The sequence below is a fragment of the Pongo pygmaeus genome, chromosome 1 (genome assembly GCF_028885625.2).
Source record: "Pongo pygmaeus isolate AG05252 chromosome 1, NHGRI_mPonPyg2-v2.0_pri, whole genome shotgun sequence".
NCBI lineage: Eukaryota > Metazoa > Chordata > Mammalia > Primates > Hominidae > Pongo > Pongo pygmaeus.
In genome coordinates, this window is record NC_072373.2 from 39,118,950 (window position 1) to 39,144,101 (window position 25,152).

The 25,152-nt window shown below is 45.6% G+C and overlaps 1 protein-coding gene and 1 pseudogene across 2 annotated transcripts in view; both read right to left on the reverse strand.

The window, feature by feature from the left end:
- The window catches only part of HHAT (hedgehog acyltransferase), a 388,363-nt gene extending 365,722 nt beyond the window's left edge, over positions 1-22,641 (reverse strand). For both annotated transcript variants that reach the window (XM_063672407.1, XM_063672403.1), the window contains exon 1: positions 22,319-22,641. The gene's annotated coding sequence lies outside the window, so the exon portion shown is untranslated. The remainder of the gene's footprint in view (positions 1-22,318) is intronic.
- On the reverse strand, positions 11,492-12,499 carry LOC129032674 (ribonuclease H1-like; annotated as a pseudogene).
- Positions 22,642-25,152: the final 2,511 nt, after the last annotated feature.

Here is a 25,152-nt window from a genome sequence, read left to right on the forward strand (position 1 = left end):
CCAACTTTTAAAACCAATTAAAACGAAGGAGAGAAAGAAACAAGTGCATGAATGTATGCACAGTGAGAATTATCCTTGTATGTTCTGGACTGGAATAAACTTAGAAGCAGACAAGTACTCCTAGTGCATTAAATACAGTCTTGTCTGACTCCTGTTTTTGCATTGCTTGTTTGGGAAATTTTTCTTATGCTGCATTCAAGTTTTTTTTGTTGTTGTTTTTTGTTTTGTTTTGAGATGAGGTCTCACTCTGTCTCCCAGGCTGGAGTGCAGTAGCACCATCATACCTCACTGCAGCCTTAACCTCCCAGGTTCAAGCACTCCTCCTACCTCAGCTACCTGAGTAGCTGGGACCACAGGCACATGCCACCAAGCCTGGCTAACTTTGTTTAATTTTTTTAGAGACAGGGTCTCATTATGTTGCCCAGGCTGGTGTCAAACTCCTTGGCTCAAGCAAACCACCTGACTTAGCCTCCCACAGTACTGGGATTACAGATGTGAGTCGCCACACCCGGCTGCATTCAAGTATTAATAAGGCAATATTAACTTTATGTTTTTAGTTTTTATATTTAATAAGAATAAGTGTTCTACAAAACTTTGATCCTATTGTGTGGGGGCGGAAGGGAGAAGGAATATACTACATTGCTGTGCAAGACACATTTCTTACTAGGAAGTGTGACTTAAAAGAAAGCTGAAAACCTCCAGTCAGTGTCTGCCCTCCCCAGAAACCAGCCCCTATAGAGTGTAAATTTCAGAAGGGGAAGAATTTGATCTGTCTTGTTCATCACCAGATCTCCGGTAGCACCTAGAACTGTGCCTAGTACATCTTCAATAAATATTAATATTTGCTGGATAAAGAAGGAACTCACCAAATCAAAGGAGAAAATTCAAGTTTATAGTTATGTTTTGTTTGCATTCTTGAGATATCTTTCTCCTTTTTATAGCTGTGGGTTTTAGAAAAGATAAAGGGAAGTTACCATGGTCATTTCCTATGAGGATCTGCAGGTTGCTAAGAAGAAGGAAAGACTCCTAATCCCTTCTGGTTGGAAGAATATTCTGGATGATCTTGAGTTTTAGGCAGTAGAAAGCCCTAGATGGAGAATGGCTAAGAGCAGCAGGAGGGATGGGTGCAGGTCAAGCTGCAGGCCTATGCAGCAAGACCATCACTTTACCAACTTAGTAGAAAGCAGCCTTGCCTTTGAAAGGTTGCTGGACTCTTTCTGAGCTGAGAGAGATGGTCTAGTTTTCATCCCTAATTTTATAGAGGTAGGGCTAGAACAAAGAAACTAACAGACATGAGAAATGGTCTCTGGATGTAAAGGGCAGAGAAATAGTTAAATTTAGGTTAGCCTTAACTTCCTTTTTATAAAATGGGGATAATATTTGTACCATATCATAGGGATGGTATAAGGATTAACTGAAATAATAAACATGAAATGCTAAGCATCATGCCTGGCCCATAATACATACTCAATCATAATTAGTTACTATTACTATTACCAATAGAATATGTAATGCTTGGTTTTTTATTTTTTATTTGATTTGATTTGATTTTTTTTTTTTTTTTGAGACTAAGTCTTGCTCTGTCGCCCAGGCTGGAGTGCACTGGTGCAATCTCAGCTCACTGCAACCTCCACCTCCCAGGTTCAAGTGATTCTCATGCCTCAGCCTCCCAAGTAGCCAGGATTACAGGTACCTCCCATCATGCCCAGCTAATTTTTGTATTTTTAGTAGAAATAGGGTTTCACCATGCTGGCCAGGCTGGTCTCCAACTCCTGACTTCAAATGATCCACTTACCTCAGCCTCCCAAAGTGCTGGGATTACAGGTATATTTGGGAATATTAACTGAGGTTTTTTTCCCTTGTGCTTCTTCATAGCCATTACTCTTTTCTTTATCATTCTGTCATATTCCACACACATTGTTCTCAGACGGAAAGTAGATAAAGCTGAGAAGAAAAAATCTGTTGAATGTCTGAATGGATTTATTTTAAACCCATAGTAGAGACAACAGCTTGAGAGGCAGGACTTTCTTTGATTCTGAAAGCTGTGCATTTTGAGAAAGAACAAAACAAGTGTGTAGCTGCTTCCTAAGTTTTGGTATGGAGCCCAGAGCCCACCCTGTGAACAAAGTAAACCCACTATCAAGGCAATATTTTTTAAACTGTGGGCTGAGACCTCTTGCATCATAAAATTGGTTTATTGGGATAAAACCAGCATTAAAAGAAACAGAATACAATGGACTAGGAAATCCCAGAGTTTGTTCCAAGGTAATGGTAATGTTTCATGAAGTTGTTGTTTCATGTGTGATGTGTACGTGTGCTCAGCCGTGATGTAAAATGCATTTTCTATTATGGTCATAGTCAAAGAAATTCATACGTCACCAGAGACTCTCCATAGCAGAGGACACATGTGTCTCTCCTCTCAGAATGTACCAGGGAGAATCATAGTTCCTGGGAGAATTTCCACATCCAGAATGGCATCTGAAGAACAGAGCAGCCATGATCTAGGGTGGCCACACAGAAACCCCTTGCATCTTGGCGAGGCTGGGGAAAAATCTGAAAAGTTTCTATGGCCACCAAAAGGGACACAGAAGAGGCCCTGGACAAGCCAAAAGGATCCAAAGGAGCTGCAGTCTGGACCATAAGGATGTAAGCAAAGGGAGGTGACAGTGGAAACTTGGCCATCAGAAACTAGTGCTGGCTCAGGACAATGAGACCAAGTTGCAAGAGTCACTGATCAGTGGAAACTGCTGTAGACAGAATGTCATTATGAAAATGTCGGGGAATAAGGGGAGGGAACTTCTGATTCGCTGCTCAAATACTATGTTTTAATTCTGTTTTAAAACAGAATGGGGCTGGGTGTGGTGGCTCACACCTGTAACCCCAGCACTTTGGGAGGCTGAGGTGAGTGGATTGCTTGAGTCCAGGACTTCAAGACCAGCCTGGGCAACATGCCGAAACCCTGTCTCTACTAAAAATACAAAAAATTAGCCAGGTTTTGTGGTGTGGGCCTGTGGTCTCAGCTACTCGGGAGGTTTAGGAGGGATAATTGTTTGAGCCCAGGAGGCAGAGGTTGCAGTGAGCTGAGATCAAGCCACTATACTCTAGCATGGGTGACAGAGCAAGAGCCAGTCTAAAAAAAAAAAAAATCAGAATGGGTCTGATGGTACATTTCAAAAACAAGTTGGAAGAAAATAAAAATTTAAAATAAAAATAAAAACAGAATGGGCGCTGGGTGTGGTGGCTCACACCTGTAGTCCCAGCACTTAGGAGGCTGAGGTGGGAGGATTACTTGAGCCGAGGAGTTTGAGAGCAGTCTGGGCAACAAAGTGAGACTCCTGTCTCTACAAAAAAAATTTAAAAATTATCCAAGTGTGGTGGCATACATCTGTAATCCCAACTACTCGGGAGGCTGAGGCAGGAGGATCCCTTGTGCCCAGGAGGCTACAGTGAGCTATGATCGTGCCACTGCACTCCCGCCTGGGTGACAGAGCAAGATTCCATTTCTGTAAAACAAAAGATAAAAAACAGAAAGCGCTGGATTTATCTTGAATTAGGAAGACCACAGACATTGGAGGTAGAGTTAATGATTTGATGTCGGTTCTAGGAAAATTAAGTTACATCCTCTAACACCAGGAGCTGTGACTGTATAAAATATCAAAACTGACATGTTATTATTAATGAAGCCTTTGGATTTGGCAACTAGAAAGTCATGAGCAACCTCCAAAATGGCAGTTTCCATCATGGTTAGGACAGAAGCCAGATGGGAATGGGGTCAGAACAGAGTGGTCAGAATAAACTGCTCTTTGGAGACACCGGCGAGGAGTGTGGGTGTGGGTGAGTATGGATCGCAGGCTTGAGGGAAAGTTCCGTTTATTTTAAATGGAGAAACCTAATAATTTATAGGCAGACGTTGTAGGCAGATGAGAAAGGCTTACACAGCACTGTCTGTGGGTAAAGGAAGGAGCCAGTGGACATCAGATACATTACTACTCGGATGAAAACTGGTCAAATCCTCAAAGGCAAGGTGCTCGCGGGATGGTAGCACTCACGGTGGTACTGCAGGGTGGTGTATGGAATGAGAAGAAAGGTGTGTGTCTGATCGTGCTGGTCTTTGACTTCCATCTCTTTCTTGAGCTCAGCACCCCGGGACCTGTGAAGGTTGAAGACCCCGTGGAAAGGTTCCAGAGTCCTTAGGAGCTCCTAGGAGCCTCGTTCAATGTTATGGCTCTTCATTTAAACCCCATTGCCCAGTGGCTGTTGAGTTCTGCCTGCCCCTGTTCTCTGATCACTGCTTGGCTGACCCTTTTCTGTGTCCTCCGCAATCACAACAGTTTCTCGTTCCCAAGGGACAATTCTGTAAAGGAACTCGAATGGAGGGTTCAAAACTGAGGCAAGGCATGTTCATGAAACGAGTCTCTCAAAGCCTGACGTTTCCCATGGAACAAGGGCTGTCTGTCCCACCCTGGCACTCATTCCTATCCCCTCGCCCCCGCCCTCCGTGTCAAAGGCTTCTCGGAGAAGGAGACCATGACATCACTTCCTTCGGGTGCTGCAGGGTCGTCTGGCCTCACGCCCACAGCCTTTGGCCGCTGACCCCCGAGGAAGTGAGGCAGCGGCCGGAGCCGGGCACGCCCTGAGCTCGCTCTCCTTTTTTCCCTCCGGCTCACCTCTGGGTGCGGTCCCAGATGCCTTGAGAAGTGGGCTGTCTTCAAAGTATCTCAGTGCCTCCCAGTGCCCTCTGTTATTTCCTTTAGAAGCCATGGGGAACTGCAGGGGTGAAGAGACACCACTAGGTGGCTGCACAAGACCTTGTTTGTTTCCATAGGTGCCAGGCTGGTGGCAAAGAGAGATGAGACCCCCCCCCCCGCCACTGGGGGGGTGTGTGTGTGTGTGTGTGTTCGCGCGCGCGCACGTGCCGGGGGGGTGGGGGGAGGTGCCCAGTGGGGAGAATGGGGAGGCAGAGACAGAAGTTTAAGAAAACCCAATGTTAAAAATGCCTAAATTTACAAAGCAGGTAAGTTGAAGGGCTATCCTTAATGCCCACAGTGGAAGGAGTGCAGAGCTCCTCCTTATAGGAGAATTCTCTTGATATTTTTAGTCCTTTTTAGTTCATCAATTATTTAGCAGAGAAACTGAAGTGTCAGCCTACTAACGTTTCTGGCTACTGAAAATGAATCAGAAATGAGGACGTTGCATGAGATCTGAACTCTTCTAAGAATCTGATTTGCATTCATTTTCATTCATGATCAGAAATTTGACAAGTTCCTACTACCTGCCACACCCTGGGCTAGGTGCTGAGGAGAGAGCTGTGAACAACACTTTGTACCCTCATGGAACCTAAGTAGAAAAATGCATATACACTGTACATAGAAAAAAAAAGTGTACAGTTTCTCCAGCTCTGTCATCCTACCCTTCCTTTGCACAGCCCTCACACGAAGCATGGGATAGTAAGACTCAGTTCATCCACCAAAATTAGATGCCACACAGATTTTCTGCAGTAGAGTTGCAGTGTAATTTCCGGCATGTGGTCATTTTACCATCAAAAGTTCCATAAGAAGTGATGCCATGGAATTTCCAAGTCTCTCTTCTTTATCTGTTTATTACCTACTTAGGTCATCTGCCAGTGCCAGGACAATCATCTGAGAGGGGGGCCGCTCCTGCGGCAGAAAAAGCGGTGGGCAGGCTGAAGACCACAGGCTGAAATACGCAATTGGAAAATAAGAAAGAAAAGTGATCACAAGTCCTGGACACCAAGAAGATTGTGGAAAGACTCATAATATAAAGGTGTGGCATTTCTAAGCACTGACAAATTTATTTCTCCAGCCAAGTCAAACATGACACAATGGAAGCCAGCTCCCAGATGCCCCACATGAGAAAGCATAGATTATAGATTCAGTGTGGAAATCACGTTTGGGTTTGGGAGATGGCTGGCTTGATCTGCAAGAGGGTGGGGTATGACTTGCACCCATGTGTGCACATAAGCACATGTGAGAACTAGGAAAATGGGTGTTCATATGGAATCATGGAACAGCAGAGCTGGAACATACTTTCAAACTAATTTAATCCATCCTCTCATTTTATAAATGCAAATACCAGGCCTGCAAAGGAGAAGGTCTTGCCCAGTATCCCAGAGTCACCATTGACAGAACTAAGACTATATAACTCAGTATCTTGATCCGCAGTTCACAATTCCAGTCATTTTATCTCTTCTTAAAGGATTATAGACATGTTTATTGCCTTTTTCACTTGGATTTACTTGACTTACCTTTACATGTTATGGTGGTTGAATGGTGCCACCATCCCTCTCCCAAAAAAGATACAGAATCTGTGAATATGCCCTTACTTTTATATTTATTTTTAAACGTTATTTAATTATTTATTTTTTTGAGACAGGGTCTCACTCTATTACCCAGGCTGGAGTGCAGTGGCACAATCATGGCTCACTGCAGCCTCAACCTCCTAGGCTCAGGTGATTCTCCCACCACAGCCTCCTGGGTAGCTGGGACTACAGGTGAATGCCACCACACCTGGCTAATTTTTTGTATTTTTTGTAGAGATGGGGTTTCACCATGTTGCCCAGGCTGGTCTCGAATCCCCTTATTTTTAAAAAGGATCTCTGCAGATGTAATTAATTAAGGATCTTGAGATGGGATTATGTTTTATTAGGATCAGCCTATATCCAATGGCAAGTGTCTTGAAAAGAGAAGAAGAGGAGTGAAGAAGAGAGGAAAGGAAAGGAGAGGAAGGGAGGGGAGAAGAGAAGGGAGGGAAAGGGAGGGGAGAAGAGGGGAGGAAGAAGACACATGGAGAAGAAGACAATGTGAAGACAGAGATTGGGGTGATATATCTACAAACCAAGGAACCCCAAGGATTGCCTGCAGCCACCAGAAGCCAGGAAAGAGGCATGGAACAGCTTTTCCCTCAGTGCCTCCAGAAAGAACAAACTCTGCTAGCACCTTGATTTTGGACGCGTGACTCCAGAACTGTGAGAGAATAAATTTCTGTTGTTTCAAGCTACCAAGTTTTTGGTACTTTGTTACTGCAGCTGTAGGAAACCAACACATTTATATGTCTCAGTTCCTTCAACAGCCTTTGTTCTATTCTTTTGTTACCTTGAAGAGGGAAGCATTCTTTGAGCACAGTAGCACATCATGGTTATGAGATGCTGTTGCTATTGGCAGGCGAAAGATTGCTTAGAGATGGTCCTCTTGGAAAAATCTAAAAGTGTTGTACTCTAAGTGCCACTAACTAAAACCAGCCTTGAGAAGTTCTCTAGACGAGCCTTCCAAATGCCCTAAAGCTGTCTTCGTATGACCAAAAGGAGAGCCAATGGGAAAAGAACATAACAGTTTTTCACCATCCTAGATGTTGAGTATGGTCATGACTGGCTTTTATTAGAATCGTGTTCTCTCTGGTAATATGAAAGGCTGTTATCAGTATGATTATTTATTTATCATCTAGGGGTTTTTTTTGTTTTTTGTTTGTTTGTTTGTTTTTTGAGACAAGGTCTCATTCTCTTGCCCAGGCTGGATTACAGTGGCGCAGTCTCGGCTCGCAGAAGCCTTGACCTCTTGGGCTCAAGTAATTCACCCACCTTAGCCCCCTGAGTAGCTGAGACTACAGGTGCATGCCACCATAACTGGTTAATTTTATCATTTTTGTAGAGACAGCATTTCTCCCCAGGTTGCCCAGGCTAGTCTCAAACTCCTGGGTTCAAGCAATCCACCCACCTTGGCCTCCCAAAGTGCTGGGATTACAGGCATGAGCCACCATGCCCAGCCCACCTAGGTCTTTAAATGACTTTGGATGATGCAGGGGAGTGGGGAGTCACACCTTAAATGAATTTAAAATAGAATTGGAATTATAAGTAATATTATAAGGCAAATCTGTTGCAGAATGCAATGTCTTCAAGCATATTTTTCCTTTTCATGTAGTTGTTGGCAAATATCCGGAGTAGGAAAGAGGATCATCCTTTTGGGAGACTTTCTTTTGTGTTTCTCAATGTTGCAGAAATAAACACACAACTTTAATTTGTTCCCCAAAGGAAGAAATAATAAAAACAACCTACTCAAAACTAGTCAGAGTTGCTGGAAAAATCAGGAAATAGTTTTTGTGGTTTGTTTGTTTGTTTGTTTGTTTGTTTGTTTTTCTTTGTAATTTTCCAGGAAATCTAGTAAAGACAGTAGCCGCCCTTTGGATAACACATTCATTCCAAGGGCCAAAGATATTGGTGCATATGCTGAAGCTGTCTCATGTCCTGAGCAAATCTCTCCATCTAAGCTCATGGCGCCCCAGGGCTGGGCTCAGTGCCACGGCATAAAGAAGTCAATGGTGTCAGTCTAAGGAAAACAAGGCAGCTGATATCAAACTTCTTTAGAATAATGTCATCTGATGAATTAATTCCACTTTAAGCCCAAATTGAGATTTAAACATGTCAGAGAATGGACCTAAACTGGTGGGTGGACAAGAATAGTCAGTTTGTAGGTTTGGTATATGGAATAGAAACAGAAGGGAGGAGGTTCGGTGGCCAGCTGGTTGGAGGTAAAAATGAAAGGCCAAAGTGGGATTTGTTCCATACCTGGCACCTCAGTTTGGTGTCTGAGCCTGGTAGAAAAGGGGCTGTGAGCTAAAGCTATACTACTGGTCTTTGTGAGGGATTCAGTGAGGCCTGAGGCAAGAGTATCATTCTTACTTTCCTGAGGGACCCGCATGACACAGGTTGCCGGACAGATGGGCCAGGACATAGTGCTGTTCTGGCCCTCATGGATTAGAAACTTTGGCCTCCGGATTTAGTTGGCTTGGATGTTGAAATTCTGATTGTGGTGGCCAGAAGCTGGGGCAATGGAGAGTCATGTCAAGAGGTTTTGTGGACAGTGAACTTGGATGGGGCTGAGGCCAGAGAAGAGGGATGAGCCTAGAGGAATCTGTGTGTTGATTATAATAACATGGTCACCATTCATAAGGACATGTGAGACATCCTCTATGAAGTCTGGATGGAACTTTGTTGAAACAAATAGAAGGTCCTAGTTGAGCATGTGGTAAGAAGAGTCAATAAAACTTGGGTTATTACTGATTTTTTTTAATTTTGTATTTTTTGTAGAGATGAGGTTTTGCCATGTTACCCAGGCTGGTCTCAAACTCCTAGACTCAAGAGATTCACCCACCTCAGCCTCCCAAAGTGCTGAGATTACAGGTGTTCACCATGGTGCCTAGCATGGGTTACTACTATTAAGATTACCCCCTTCGGTACCCAAGAAACACTAAGATTGAAATTATACTTCATCTAATAGGCTATGTTTTCAAACTGTGCTCCATAGTAGTCTAGGTATTCTGAGGAGACCCTTGAGACTGGAGGAGAGGCTCACAGCAGGGTCTGGGCCTTCTACCACCAACTCAGTGTCAGCCACTATTTCACTTAATTTATCTACAGTAAGAAGAGTTTTGTAACTAACAAAAAGGTCTTCATAGCTTAATGCAGAGTTCTCAAACACCTCTGCTTTAGGGCTCCCTTGACTAAGCCTGGCAACATGTACCGAGTAGATTTTCAATGAATTACATATTTATTTGTATATACAATCTAGCCAAAAGATGATTTGAAGCAGTAATAAGTTTTTACTAATGGATGAGACCAGAGTAAGTGATTTATTTCTAAAACCCGTTGAAAATAACAAAACGATTAAAAGATTAAATGTTTGGGAATACTGTTTTATTCCTTTTGGACACACCAGAAATGAACAAACACAAATCTTAATGTGGGACATTTATAGTGATTCTATCTATTGGAAATAAGCAAAATAGCAGTAAACGATCATATGTACCTCTGTTTTAAGTATATTTCTAAGTTACTATTTGTGAGCTTGTTCAGTAGCTGTTATCTAATTTTCCATAGCAAGAAAAAAATGGCCAGCTCATAAGTTGTGTTTCTGTATGCATTTAGATTAACAGATTATTATTGGTTTTTTAAAAAGGGAGGTTTTGGCCAGGCACCGTGGCTCATGCCTGTAATCCCAGCACTATGGGAGACTGAGGCGGATGGATCACATGAGGCCAGGAGTTTGCCTGGCCAACATGGTGAAATCCCGCTACTGAAAGTACAAAAATTAGCTGGGCGTGGTGGCGCACGTCTATAATCCCAGCTACTCTGGAGGCTGAGGCAAGAGAATCGCTTGAACCTGGGAGGCGGAAGTTTCCGTGAGCCAAAATTATGCCACTGCACTCCAGCCTGGGCAACAGAGCAGACTCCGTCTCAAAAAAAAAGAAAAAGAAAAAGAAAAAGAAAAAAATAATAAGGGAGGTTTTTAAAAATTAAGGTTCCATTAATAAATAAAAATTGTCTGAATGCAGCTAACAGTTTTCAATGCCACCAGCCTTCATAACATACAGATCAATAAGGATTTTCTTCTAGGCAGAAGTCTCAATGAAAATAGCGTGCGTGTGTGTGTGTGTGTCTGTGTGTGTGTCTGTCTTCCTGTATGTTTTTATTTTATGATAAAAAGGTTTAAAACTAAAATATCATGTCAAACTTTTTTTTAAGTGTGCAGTTTTCAACAAAAGAGCCAAAGAAATTTTGGAAAGATTTATTTATTCATCTTGGTCTTTACAAGTTGTAATTTTTCCTAGAGAGTGGCCTAGCAGCCAGGGTCGCCTGTGTGCAGGCTTCACCTATTATGTCAGTGCCCAGCAGGCAGGCACGTGAGGCTGAGACCAGCTCACATCCTCTCTGCTGAGCAGCCCGCCCAGGCGCTGGGCTGCATCTGTCTCTAATGTGCCCACAGGCACAAGTCACCTGTAAAAGCAGGAGACTCAAGTCTGTGAACTGGAAGATAAATGGATGCTTTCAGAATATTTCTAGACTTCTGACCTGCATCTTTTAACCAATGTTTTTTTGATTTCTTATCAAAATCAAAGCTGTGGGCCGGGTGCGGTGGCTCACACCTATAATCCCAGCACTTTGGGAGGCTGAGGTGGGTGGATCACTTGAGGTCAGGAGTTTGAGACCGGTCTGGCCAACATGGTGAAACCTCATCTCTACTAAAAATACAAAAATTAGTCAGGCGTGGTGGCGCATGCCTGTAGTCCCAGCTACTTGAGAGGCCGAGGTAGGCAGAGGTTGCAGTGAACTGAGATTGTGCCACTGCGTTCCAGCCTGGGCAACAGAGCAAGACTCTGTCTCAAAAAAAGAAAAATCAAACCTGTAGCATTTTAAACCAGATTGCAATAAAATAAGCGAGAAAAGTGTCAAACCTAGTAAGCATAATGCTGAAATCTCACATAATTCTTAAATCTCAGAGATGTTCAATTTATTATATATTTAACCACTTTTTATCAAAATGTATCACAGAATGCCACCGTGCCACCATGATTCAGTGTGAAAGCCACATCTGCCCATCCACTGCAATGGTCCAGCCTGCAGTCTCTTTTCCGTACCAGTAAGCAAAAGTAGCAAAACTGCCACTGGCTCAACTTTTCCCAAGTAATAAAGTCACTTTGCTTAGTCTTCAGAATGTTTAGCTCCTCTTGCTAATCTATCAGCTTCTTCATTGCCAATAAGCCCTGGATGACCAGGAACAAGTATCCACTGAGTGTCCATGCCTTGACTGAGCTTCTCCAGTGCCACAAAGTCCTCTTTGTTCGTCACCTCTTTCCCTGTACTTGTCTTCCACCTGTTCTTCTTCCTACCTTGAACCCAGTTAGTTATACCATTTATAGCAAACATACTATCTGTGTACAGAACCAATTTATTGATGTTTTCAGCCTTTGCTTGTTCAATGGTGTTGCAGGCTGCATGATTTTCTGCTCTTTGGTTTGTCTGTCACACAGGAAGTCTAATGCCTACATTTAAAGAATGGCCTGGCCCCCAGTAAACATCAGTTCCCACTAGTGCTCTCCTCCACCCGTTACTGGAGCAGCAGCCATCAGTGTAGACAACGACAAAGCCTCCGATGTAAGAAAATGTCTCTGCTCACTCAAGGCGCCGGCTCTGTGATTTGCTTCACAGGCTTTGCACAAGACTCTGAGCTTTCATCTCCATCTCCATTCAGTGGCTCACAGAGTCCCTTGCTGGCTTTCATTTGTGATTCTTGTATATGTTTATTTTTCTGCCCTTCTGAACCTTCTGGGCTTGCAGATTTCCTGACAAAGGCCCAGGCCTCATTTTCTGTGGCAAACTTCTTAAATCTGGCAGCAGGAAATAGGTCCACCTATGCTCTACATTCATTCCAGGTCAGACAGACCCTGGTCCTGCAGGCCCTCCCCACAGCATAGACCATCCTGAGGCTGCAGCAGTCCCTGTGGCAGCGCACAGCTATCAAGGTGACTCTGTGGGCCAGGGACAGAGGCTGGCACGTGGCTCACTCTCGCCTCACACCAGTGTGACCCCAACAGTGCCCACTGAAAATAGCTTCAGTAAAAGTACACTCTAAGGCCAGACACGGTGGCTCATGCCTGTAATTCCAGCACTTTAGCAGGTGGAGGCGGGTGGGTCGCCTGAGTCCAGGAGTTCGAGACCAGCCTGGGGAACATAGCGAAACCCCTTCTCTACTAAAAAGATTACAAAAAATCAGCTGAGCATGGTGGCCTGCACCTGTGGAGGCTGAGGTGGGAGAATCACCTGAGCCCGGGAGGTCGAGGCTGCAGTGAGCCCAGATTGTGCCACTGCACTCCAGACTGGGTGACAGGCGTGAGAACCTATCTTAAAAAAAAAAAAAAAAAAGTACACTCTGAGGCATAACTAAAGACTTGGCTAATTATTTTTCCCTATGGTCAGGTGGTGGACCATTTGCAAGAACTAACCCATTTGTGTAGCTGTGTCTGATAAGACCGGCCTGCTCCAGGGCAGAACATTCTTTTGAGGACCAAAGCTAGCCAGATCAATGCATTTGAAAAAGGCCTTGTCATAAATCTATCAAATCTCCTATTCCTTGAGCTAGGCTGTGGAGAAAAAACAAAACATGTGATCTTCTAGAATGTTCTTGAAAACTTTACTTTGAAAGGTAGATAACATTCTCTGAAAGCCTCTGCACTTGATAAGATTATTTTGTTCAGCACAGATCATAGCTATAAGGAGCTCTTCCAAAAGAGGGGTTAGCATTACCTAGAATTCCAGATTGAAGCCAGTTGCACTACAGTCTGGGGGGAAGGGATATCATGAATCAGAACATACGGACACGACACAGCCCTTCCCTGAGCAGCCATATACAAGTCCAAGGGATGTGGCATAACTGCTGCCTGTTTCCAAGCAGACAAAGTGGTCCAGAAGAGTCTGATCAGAAGGGGCCAAATGGGAATCCAGTTTCATGAGTTCTTGGCAGCAACGAAGCTCACCATTAGGGGTAGACTGAAATGCTAACAGGAACCAGTCAGCTCCATGTGAGGCGTGAGACCGGGATTAGGCCCAAGTCCTGGGAAACTGAGCTGGCAGCAACCAGCTAGGCGGCTGGAACACAGGCTAGGTCTACCTCGGATGCCAAAGACCAGGACAGAAGGGACCTAGCAGAGATCCTGGCTACTTGTGTACCTGGCAGCCAGCTTTGAGGCCATGTTCTTAGTGCTCTAGCTGCAGACAAAAAGCAGCAGTAGAGGGTCTTCATTTCCCATTCTCGATGGGAGAGAAATGCAATCTCTAGCCTGGGCTTCCAAAGCCCATTCTAAGCTCTAGCCAGAACAGGGAGGAACAGGGCTGGGGATCATTGCATGGCAAAAGGTGATAGTAGGCCTAGGAAATCTTGAGTTTTAGAGTGGCCAACTTGGGCAGGGATACTCACAGATTAGGTATACTTCTTGGTAGACCACCACCAAAGTCCCTGATTCCACATCGATATCTTGAAAATGTGCTTTTACTGAGAAACCAAGATCAACTTTTCTCTGGCTGAATGGATATAAGTTAATTCTACATTCAACATAGATTTCAAAAAACCACACACAACCTCAGAAGAATGTTTAAATCCTTTGGAGAAGCATGAGGAGGTAGCTTTCCCATTTTCCCGCATAAGTGGATCACATCTTTGCTTTTGTGCATTTTCTTCAGATGCTGGGAACCAGGCCCAAAAACTGTTGAAAAGGGGTTTTCTAATGTAAAACAAATTCAGGTTCACATTTAGAGAATACTACATGCAAGTGTGCAAGATCACGTCACTGCTTCGCTCTTACTTTGTATCAGTCCAAAAAGCAAATATCCAGAAGCCACTTCCAAGTCCTTACTCTACACGCAAGTTGTTGTCTGGAACCAGTTTCCACCATGCCACATAACCTCCTGGATGATTAGCAAAAATCGCTTTCCACTTACTACTTGCAGCTGTTTGGAATTCCACATTGCTGCTCTGCTGAGTAGCAGAGCCTAACTGGGCGAGCTGTACAGTAAACACATGAATCTCTGCCAGCGTTGGCATCTAACAGCACCATGATTTGCAAACATGTTGAATTGCTATTTTATTCAATAAACGAACTTACAATAGAAAATAGATTTGGAAGTTACATCAAACTTGTTTATCCTGTTACAGTGGGCTGGGTAAAGCTATTGTGCTTTGGTTATAAAGAAATCCCTGTCGGGAAGCAGCAGGCGGAATCTCTGCTATTCTTTCCTAGGCTAATATTAAGCACTCGGAGTATACCTAGGTCACACTGACTCACTCTACATGGAGGGACACCCCCTCCTTTTAAGATCTCTTTTCCCCTGCACTAACTCCATAGTTTGGGTCAACGAATACTAATCATGCTGTCTCTTAGTCTCAGTGTTATTCATCAAATGCTACTTTTCTCTATGTGTTCCGAGAAAAAATATATTAATATATAATATTTGGTGGAAATGTATGTGTATATATGTGCACATATGTACATGTGTAAATGTATATATGTATGCGTCTATGCGTGTATGTGTGTGTGTAAATTTCCTCATGTCAGGGCTGTGCCTTCATCAGCTGAGAGCTCTCCAAGGGCAGCAGGCTGGGTCTCCTCTGTCAGTATCAGATGGTCCTGAAATGATTCTCACCCCTACCCCTATCCCCATCAGTCAAGAGACACCCTCCATCCTAGGACTAGGCGTTCCTTGACCCTTGTGGGGAGCAGAAGGGGCAGTACCTTCTGCATGTGACTGAATGAAGGGAAGGCAGTAAGCTCACAGCAGAACAACACAGGATGAGGAAGAAAACTCTCAAAGATTTGCCCAGATAATAACAGCACTTACTTTGCCAGCTTCTTCCATCTGAGCAAATGGGTGTGGTCATTATAAGAAGGCGACTATTTCCCCCAAGTAAATAGGGTATGCTATTTGGTGAAAACGGAAATTGTAAGAGAAAGTGTCTCATTTCTGCAGTTTGAAAGCAGGTAATCTCTGTAGTCTGGGTGTCTATTTACACTGCTTTTCAGCAATAAAGGGTAACATTACCTTAATAACCTGCTCATCTGAGGCAGGGAGGATACTTAAGGCATCAGAGAGAGAGGCATTTACTCTGATGAGCCACTTTCCCCAAACAGCACAAAATCGACACCATTCGCCCAGGAGATTTTTTTTTTTTCTGGATTTCTAAAAATATTTCCTGGTTATGGCATGTGATCTAAGACACAGGCACCCTCGGCTTACACTTCTGCAGCACCTCAACTTCCCCACTGCCATCCCCGCCAGACAGGGAGGAAAGGGGAAAATCAGTTGAGCACTGGACTTTGAAAGAAGAAAGTTTTGCCAGTTAAAACCTCAACTAAGGCCAGGCATGGTGGCTCACGCCCATACTCCCAGCACTTTGGGAGGCCAAGGAAAGTGGATCACTTGAGCCCCGGAGTTCAAGACTAGCCTGGCCAACATGGTAAAACCCCATCTCTACCAAAAATACAAAAAGTAGCCAGGAGTAATGGCATGTGCCTGTGGTCCCATCTACTCGGGAGGCTGAGGTGGGAGGATCGCTTGAGCCCTGGAGGTGCAGGCTGCGGTGAGCCAAGATCACGCCACTGCACTCCAGCCTGGGTGACAGAGTTAGACCCTATTTCAAAAAAGTAAGAAAGAAAAAAAAAAACTGAGTAATTGTGAGGCAGAAAATGGTTTTGTAATTTGATCTCGGTGCTCCCAGAAACACCTCTGGGAAAGGGGTTCACACATGGGAGAATAGCAGCTCTGCTTCCCAGCTAGGAAGGCTGTTTTCTCCCCTTTTCTTTTCTCAAGGAGACCTCTGGACATTTCTGACCTAGGCGCTGCCCTCTTTTAGGTAACTGGAGCGCTTATTTCAAAATGGCCTTTTTTGACACCTCTTCAAAAGCTGCCGGATGACAAGCCGCACCCACTCCCACACCCACAGCTACAGGGCATTGTTCTTGGTCCCAGCCAGCTTGGAAACCTCTCGTCTCAACTTGTATTTAAAAAGGATCTGAGGACAGATTCGGGGAAGAGTTTTTCTTTTTTTCTTTTTTTTTTTTTTCATAGGTATGGCCTGAGGCATACAATGTTTTTTTTTGTCATCAACAACTAGTACTTACAATGCAAGCAGATGCCTTTTCTTTGACTGAAAAAGCTTAGCTGGGCATTATGGCAGTGATGTGGACTGGGAGTCTGCACAGACAGTAAACTCATTGATTCAGGCTCAGCTAAATCAAAACTTGATCAATTTGATCTTTGAAGAAAGGGTTGGATCTTTTTACTTTTCTTTTAACCTGTTTTAAAAAAAGGTAATTGAAAGGGTAGTTAAGACCAGAGAAGGCACGTTCAATCTATTTGGCATGTTTCTAAGTACCCAAGGATATTACCAGCATGGGAATAGATGTTGCTCTGTACAAAACAGTCTTATCTGTTCATTAACCAGGTTCCACAAAACCATAAAACTGCCTCTGAAAAACCCTATGAACAGTTATTTTAAATGTGATCATGAAACTAAAAATACTTGAAATAGACTCAGTCTTTACAATGATTTTGTAACAGCCAAGATGAGGTGGAAAAGTTTAGGTTGTGGCTTTGGAATTCTTGGGTTCAAATCTTGCTTACTCACTAAGAAATATTAGATAAATTGCTTAACCTCTCAGAGCCTGAGCTTCCTCCTTATTTGTAAGAAGATTCTTCATTCCAAAGAGTAAATGGAATATTGCTTATAAAGTGTTACTGATACAGACAGGAGGCAGGGAAATACTGGGTAGAAGAGGGTGGTTACCCAGCAAAGGCCCCACCCTCAAGCCTGGAAACCATGGCCCTAAATGAGAACAGTTATCCCTGTTCTCCTGCCCAAGTGTTTTCCAAAACCACCCTGGCCCACTACATCCCCCATTCTGTACCCTTAAAAACATCAAACGCCAGGCTCCACAAGCAGAAGAGCAGCAAAGCAGCATGGCAGAGAAGGGGAGAACAGACAAAGCATCTGAATGTCGAGAGCTCAGCTGGGAGCAGTTGGAGAGGAGACTGGCTGCAGGATGCCTAAACTCCAGGGGAAGATCATCTTCCCATTCCATCCCCTCCCCAGCTCTCCATCCCACTGAGTGCCACCTCTATCACTCAATAAAATCCCCACATTCACCATCCTTCAAGTCTGTGTGACCTGATTCTTCCTGGACACTGGACAAGAATTCAGGATGCACTGGATGCAGGAAGCCAAAAATGCTGTCATACTGACTCTCCACTCAGCTGTTTAACAATTAAGCCATCCCCATATGGCAGGGCTAAAAGAGCATTGTAACACCCCTAGACGCTGCTGTGGGGCTGGAGCCCAAAAGCGCTCACCCCAGCTCCTGCACCTGCTCACCTGCATGCTCCCACTGCCTTAAGGGATTTGAGTATTTGGGGGGCCGAATAAATGAGCCACACCCCTATTGCACATCCTGCAAAGGGGTCAGGGAACTCTCTCATTTCATTACCAGAAAGGAGTCCTGATCCAGACCCTAAAAGAGGGTTCTTGGATCTCATGCAAGAAAGAATTTGAAGTAAGTCCATAGAGCAAAGTGAAAGCAAGTTTATTAAGAAAGTAAAGGAATAAAAGAATGGCTACTCCACAGGCAGAGCAGCCCTGAGGGCTGCTGGTTAACCATTTTTATGGTTATTTCTTGATGATATGCTAAACAAGGGGTAGATTATTCATGCCTCCCTTTTTTAGACCATATAGGGTAACCTCCTGATGTTGCCATGGCATTTGTAAACTGTCATGGCACTGGTGGGAGTGTAGCAGTGAGGACAACCAGAGGTCACTCTTGTCACCATCTTGGTTTTGGTGGGTTTTAACTGGCTTCTTTATTGCAGCCCGTTTTATCAACAAAGTCACAGACCTATATCTTGTGCTGACCTCCTGTCTCATCCTGTGACTTGGAATGCCTTAACTCTCTGGGAATGCAGCCGAGTAGATCTCAGCCTCATTTTACCCAACTCCTATTCAAGATGGAGTTGCTCTGGTTCAAAAGCCTCTGACAAAAGCATTTTGTAAACTGTAAAGTGCTATATAAATGTACTTTGTTGTAAAAACCCTGTTATTAGATTAGAAGACCTTTGAATCGGAATTTCTTAAGTGGAGCCCAATAATCTGTATTTTTAAACACAATTCCTTAAGTGTTATGCAATTAGGCTTGGGAACCATGTTGGTGTTGTCCCTGGATCAGCACCACCTGCACCACACGGGAACTTATTAAAAATGTACATTCTCAGCCATGCCAGAACTTTGGAATCAGAAACTCTGGGGCACGGTCCTGCAGTCAGCATTTTAACAAGCCTTGCCAGTGATTCTGAGCCAAGCCAATTACTGAGAACTACTGATCTAGAACACAACTTCTCATTCTACAGCATTCACACAAATCACCTGGAGGTCTTGTTAAAATGCCTGGGATACGGGGCAGGAAAGGGTGAGGAGACTGGACTTTTGAAGATTTCAAGTGATGCTAATTTTGTCAAGCACATTTTAGGTAAGGAAGACCGGAAAGACACCAGGCACCCTTCAGAAGATGGGGTTCAGACCCTTCTGGGCCACCTCAGGCCAACATCTGACAACAGTGCAGAGGGAGAGAATTTCTCATCCTACACTCATCCCCTTGACTTGAGTGTATCTGTTTGAAGGGTTACAAGGTGTGGATTGGGAAGACAATCAGTCGGATGCTGGGGCCCTGTCTGAGCTGCTCATTTATGCAGTTGGGAAAGGAAGTGACAACAACTCCTGAGCCCTGGTATCACAGCGATGGCTTTGTGGAGGGTCATTGTAGGGTAAACGCACCTGTCAGCATTAAGTTTAGCATATCCTCAGAATGACCCTGTATGGCAGATGCACCAGAATGTGTGTTCCGAGCTAGGGAATCTGGGAGTAGCCAACCAGGAGATTCATTCCTTGTCTATGCAGAACATCTGAGTCCCTGGCCCATCCTATGGGACATGGTGGTACGGGGATTGAGGCCCTGAGTTTTGGGGCTAAATGAAGTCTGTTGGGTGAAAGCTGTTAGGGGGAGGGTGTTAAGTGAAAATGCTATACAAACTGCATGAGATTTGGAGGCCATTGCAGTTTTCCTGCCCAGCCCACTGCCACTAGGCCACTCGATTATGCTGTCCAGCCCGATGTTCCCCCGTATGGAAGCCTCTAACAAAACCCCATGTCTCATTTGCTGGCTCTGGGTCTCATCTTCAGCCTCTTGAACTTGGTGCCTTACTCACTGGGGTTAATAGGGGTTTCATACAACTGTCACCCAGCCCTGGAAGAATCTGACTCAGTGTCTTCTCTGGTCTTTTTACCAGGATGTTTCATTTGTTTGTTTTTGAGACAGGGTCTCACTCTGTCACCCAGTCTGGAGTGCAGTGGCACAATCTCAGCTCACTGCAGCCTCAACCTCCTAGGCCCAAGCAATCCTCCCACTTCAGCCTCCCAAGTAGCTCAGACTACTGGCTAATTTTTGTATTTTTTGGAGAGACAGGGTTTTACCATGTTGCCCAAGCTAGTCTTGAACTCCTGAGCTCAAGCAATCCTCCTGCATCAGCCTCCGAAAGTGCTGGGATTACAGGTGTGAGCCAGTGCAGCCAGCCACAGGATGAGTTTTAGACAGGAAGAAGGGAGAAGAAGAGCTGGTTCAGAATTCCCCCAAAATGATTTTTTTTAACCCCACGACCGATCCCCTCTCATTTCTATCTTTCCAAAGGGAGCCTATGTCTGGGGAAAATGTGGCCAGAGAAGACTTTGATTTTAGACCCACAAGGATATTTCCAGCAATAGAAAACACAGACACTATATTCAAATGAGGAAAAGCATTTGGAAGCGCCTCTGCCCCACCTGATTCCCAGGCCCCTGTGCCAACCTCAATGACATGGCCCTTGTCAGAGGACAGGGTGTTGAGAGGAGGTTCTCCTTGAAGGGAGAAGCATCTTTCTGGGATTTAATGAGATCACTTATTGTCTCTTTGCTCTGACGAAGATGGTAAATGTGACGGGTGAAATATAAAGAATAATTAGTCCCAGAGGTGAATCCATCCCCTACAAGACATCTTTTCTTCCCCCTCAGCCTGCTGAAAAGTTTACTGCTTCCAGATGTGCCCGATTTCAACAGTGAGAGGAGACAGTTCCTTCTGAGCTGCAAACTTGTCAGAGAAAAGCTGGTTTCTGAGAAAAGGCTTAAACTGAAGAGATGATTCCTAAAGAAAGCGTTGACGTTGGGGAGGAAATATGGCCATAGTAAAGCATTGCTCGTCTCTCCTGGGGTCTTGACCCCGAGGAGGAGGTGGAGGAAGGCCTAGGTCAGTCCCTATCACAGTAGCGACTTCTCACTAATTAGCTGTTAAGGAATCCACCAGCCTCTGAAGGAGACATTTGTGAAGAATGCTTTCCTCAGATCCTGCCAGTGCTCCTGCAAAGCCAGCAAGCCCCAGCCCAGCCGGGGACTTCCTGCTTTCCCAGAGCTCAGGACAGGCCTCAGCCACTGTCTGGAGAGGCCGCTGGAGCCCACACATCAGTCTTTGATAAACACCAGCCACTCCCTCTTTAGAAACATAAGCTGTTTAGTCTCTGCCAGTTGCCTGGTAGCTAGGAGCCAATCCTAAGAGCTATGTGCCCCCAGGGACTGACTGTATGACCCAGCCTTGTGACTTCAGATGGAAGAAAAGCTAATATCATGCAGGAGAGTGCCTTTTTCTCTCATGCCCACTTCCTGAGGCTCTCTGCAGTTGAAAAGTACCCCGGAGGTGGGCCTGCCCTGAGGAGAAAAGTGGGTGGGAAGGCATGGCCAGATATTCCACATGTGGGGCTCAGGAGGCTAGGGCAGTGTTGCCCCAAAGCGTGGGATCTCCCCCTGGCAAGAGGGACTAGAATCCTGGCAGGATAAATGCCCGTCTGTGAAGAGGAACTACTGAGAGGGGCCTGTAGAGGAAGGTGGGCTTTACACTACCTACCTGCCTGGGTATGAGCAGAGGGAGTGGAGATAGAGGGCCAATGGTGCAGAGGGCGGACCTAACGTACAGGAAGCATGGTCCTGACAGATCCTGCAGGGAGGGCTACAACAGCAACCCCATGTGATGGCGAGAGGATTGGGAGGAGGCTGAGTTTATGAAAGCTATTTCTCTCCTGCTTCCCCCCACTCTCACTCATTACACTCTTCTCTCAGTTGTCTCTTTACTGTGACTCCTCACACATCATAGACATGCCCCTATGTCTTTGTTTGGGCTACCCTAAAAGCAGATCCCGAGCTGGGAGACAAGCAAGGCTGACATCCATTAGGCACAGTGCCGAGGGCCCACAGTGCTTTTGGGGGCCCATGGAAATGTTTTAAATTTCTTTGTAGAAACAAAACAATATATAATATTTTTAGATTAAAAAATGCTTTAGTACTGGCCGGGCACGGTGGCTCAAGTCTGTAATCCCAGCACTTTGGGAAGCCAAGGCAGGTAGATCACTTGAGGCCAGGAGTTCGAGAGCAGCCTGGCCAACATGGTGAAACCCCGTCTCTACTAAAAATATAAAAATTAGCCAGGCATGGTGGCAGGTGCCTGTAATCCCAGCTACTCAGGAGGCTGAGGCAGGAGAATTGGTTGAACCCGGTGGGCAGAGGTTTCAGTGAGCCAAGATCGTGCCACTGCACTCCAGCCTGGGCCACAGAGCAAGACTCCATCTCAAAAAAAAAAAAAAAATGCTTTACTACATAATATTATTATGTTCATCTTTATACAAATGCAGCCATAAAATATTTTTGTATTTTTTAATTTTTGTTTTTGATGAAGGGCTCATGGCCACAAAGGCCAAAATGCCTAAAACCCACCAAAGTTACAATGTAGCCCTAGGAACAAGAACTGTGTTAACTGCTTTATATAGTACATGTTATATAAGTCCTCATAACGGTCCTGTTGTTCCCCTCATGTAACAGGCAAAGAAACTGAGGCTTAGAGAGGTTGAGTCACTTACTCAAGGCCCCATCTAATGGGTTGGGGAGTTGGAATTCCAGCTACCTCTTGTCTGACTCCACAGTTCTTGCTCTTCCCCATGGTCTGCAGAAACCTGAAGGACTTGGAGGCAGGAAAAATTTGGTGGGGAACATGTGTCTTCTCTCTCGCCTGCTCTGATTTCTCAGGAGCAGGACCCAGGAGGGCATCCGAGCCTCTGGCGGCTGAACCTCTGCACACAGCAGTCACAGTGCATCTCTGCAGGCTCTTGGAGCTGCTCCCTCTGCCTCGGCCAGATGCGTATTTGTGGCTTTTCCTTCTTGGCTCCTTTCCCCAGGTTTTCATTCCTTTTATTCTGGGATGGAGCTGAAATTTTTCCAACAGGGCCCATGGTGGACACCCAGAAGTCAGTAGGGACTCCAAAAGGAAGTTAAGGCCGGGGAAGGGGGCCAGGAAGAGGGAGACCAGCCTAAAGTACACAACACTCAATTCTTTATTACTCACATGTGGCCTGACCGCTGGTGGACTGGCTCCAGGAAAATCTGAACCCTGGGCTGAGCCTCCCCGCCGGCTGGCCAGGACAGACCTGGATGCCCTCCACCCTCTGCCAAACTTATTTTTTTCATATCATAGCTGCAGAATATTCGGACCCTCCAGTCCCAGCCGCACAGTGAACTTGAGCTGTGTGACCTTGAGCAAAAGGCAAAATCTTTCTGATTTTCAGTCCCCTCATCTGGAAAAGGAGGAGGCTGTGGGACATGATGATCTTTGAAGGTCTAATAATGAAACAAACAGAAAACCTGTGTTTCTAAGTTGGTGAGTCTAGAAAAGTACGTCTGTTGCTTAGGGAAAAAAGTCCCAAATCCCAAAGAGCCCCTTTTGGCAAGTGTTGTACTTAAGACAATACGGGCGCTGCCCCTCCTGAGGCGGGGGGGACTCGAGGACTGGATTTAGCAGACGTTCCTTCCGCAGAACATCTCGGACGACGACGCCTCGGAGGACCCGGGGCGCTTTGGGGGAGGCGATGGCGGAGCAGGGCGGGTGGCAGCGCAGGCGTGGGAGGGACAGGTGGCCCGTTCGCGTCAAGTCAGGGCGCCCCCTCTTGGGACACCTGTGCCCCGCCTAGTCCCAGGGCCCAGTCCCGGGGCAGACACTGGCCGAGCTCGGAGCCTCTTCGCGTCCCCTCCCACCCAGACCAGGCCGGCGTTTCCCCTGGGCCCCCGCGCGGCTCTGGCCCGCGGAAGTCGCGCGTTCTTTCTTTCCCCTCGTTAGTCAAGCTGAAACCTGATCGTGGAAAGTCTGGGGCGGGTGTCAGACCCGGCCAGCTCTGGCTCCCAGCGCCTGGGGCGATTCCTGCTGGAGGAACCCGGGCGGGGCCCGCCAAGGGGGCAGGAGGTCGGACACCTCGGGAACAGGCCTCTTTGTCTCTGCGCGGGTGAGGGGCTGGCAAAGCAGGAGAGGGAGTTAATTGCAGGGGCGGGGAGTGGTGGGGGGGCTGGGTAAGCCGAATGACACCTGACAGCTCTGAGAGAGCCCCCCAACCCCCGCCGCTGGGGGGTGGTCCTCCTAATCCCCTTCGCAAGAGGAAGCTAATTGCTGCAGCCAGAGAAGGCAGGATAAAAGCGAGCGGGCACCCACACCCACCAGGCCTGGAGTCTTGCTATTTGCTGCTAAATTAATATAATTATATTACCTAATGCAGAAACCACGTTAAGAACTCCAGCTTTCGGCTCCAACAGGAGCTTCTGATGGGTTAAAGGCAACATCTTGCTTTAATTCCCCCTTTTTTCCCATCCTCCCCCCACTCCCCACCACCACCAACTACAAATGTCAGAAATAAATTATTGAAACCAGATGTAAGGTTTTTGGGTGCACATTTTCAGGCAGTTCTGCGCTAACAGATGCCTTGTATTAATAATGTACAGTTGTGACAGGAAATATGGTTTAGAGTCCTGGAAAAACATGAAAGCTAATTCCATTACCCCTTTTCATGGTACCCAGTTCTTCTCAAATGTTCAACTGGTTTGGATTACAGTGAAACTCTAGAGGAAAAACGATTTGGCCTGAGATGGTAACTTGGTTCTGCTTTCCAGCCTCTCCCCTGGAGCAGCACCCACCTTCCTAGGCACCTGCAGACCTGTGTTCTATGTACGTGCAAATAGCCAGAGATGAGGACATCTGGACCTGGTGCCTCCCCAGGGAAGTGGTTTCCAAATATTCCCCCCTTTCCTGGTCATGAGGACCTGGTAGACAGTAAAAGCAGGGCCAATGATCCCAGCTTCACATTCTTGCCTGGGACAGTCCCTTTAAACCTGGCCTACCTACTCACACTTCACTTGGAGCAAAAGTAAAAGCAATAAAACACTTTTATGCTCGAGGAACCAGATAAATCCTAGTAATTGATCTCAGGAGAGGGATTATTAAGGGGCTAAGTGCAATGCTTTCCAGAACCGGGGGTGTAATAAGCATGAAGCCAAACAAATTCACAATTTGTTATCTGTATTTCATCACTTGATGCATTGCAAGCAATGGGCTTGAAAATGGCTTTTCTCCAGGAGGGGAGAAAGCACTAAAATAGATGTAACACATCCATTGACAGTTATGTTCTGTTGCTGAAAAAATGTCTGCATTCTCCATGGCTCACACTGTCAGCTGTGCTCAGAAGGGTCAGAATATTCCCACTCTGCCATTTTTGGGGACAGATTCCCCTCCACTTTAGCCAATGTACAATGCTAAAAGAGACAACTCTCAAGGTCTTCCCCACTCTAACCCTACACTTACGAAGAAATAACAAAGTAACAGCAAGGATATCGAACTGCCCTGGACCTGTAGATAAGAAAGGCTTTCCCTGTCCTA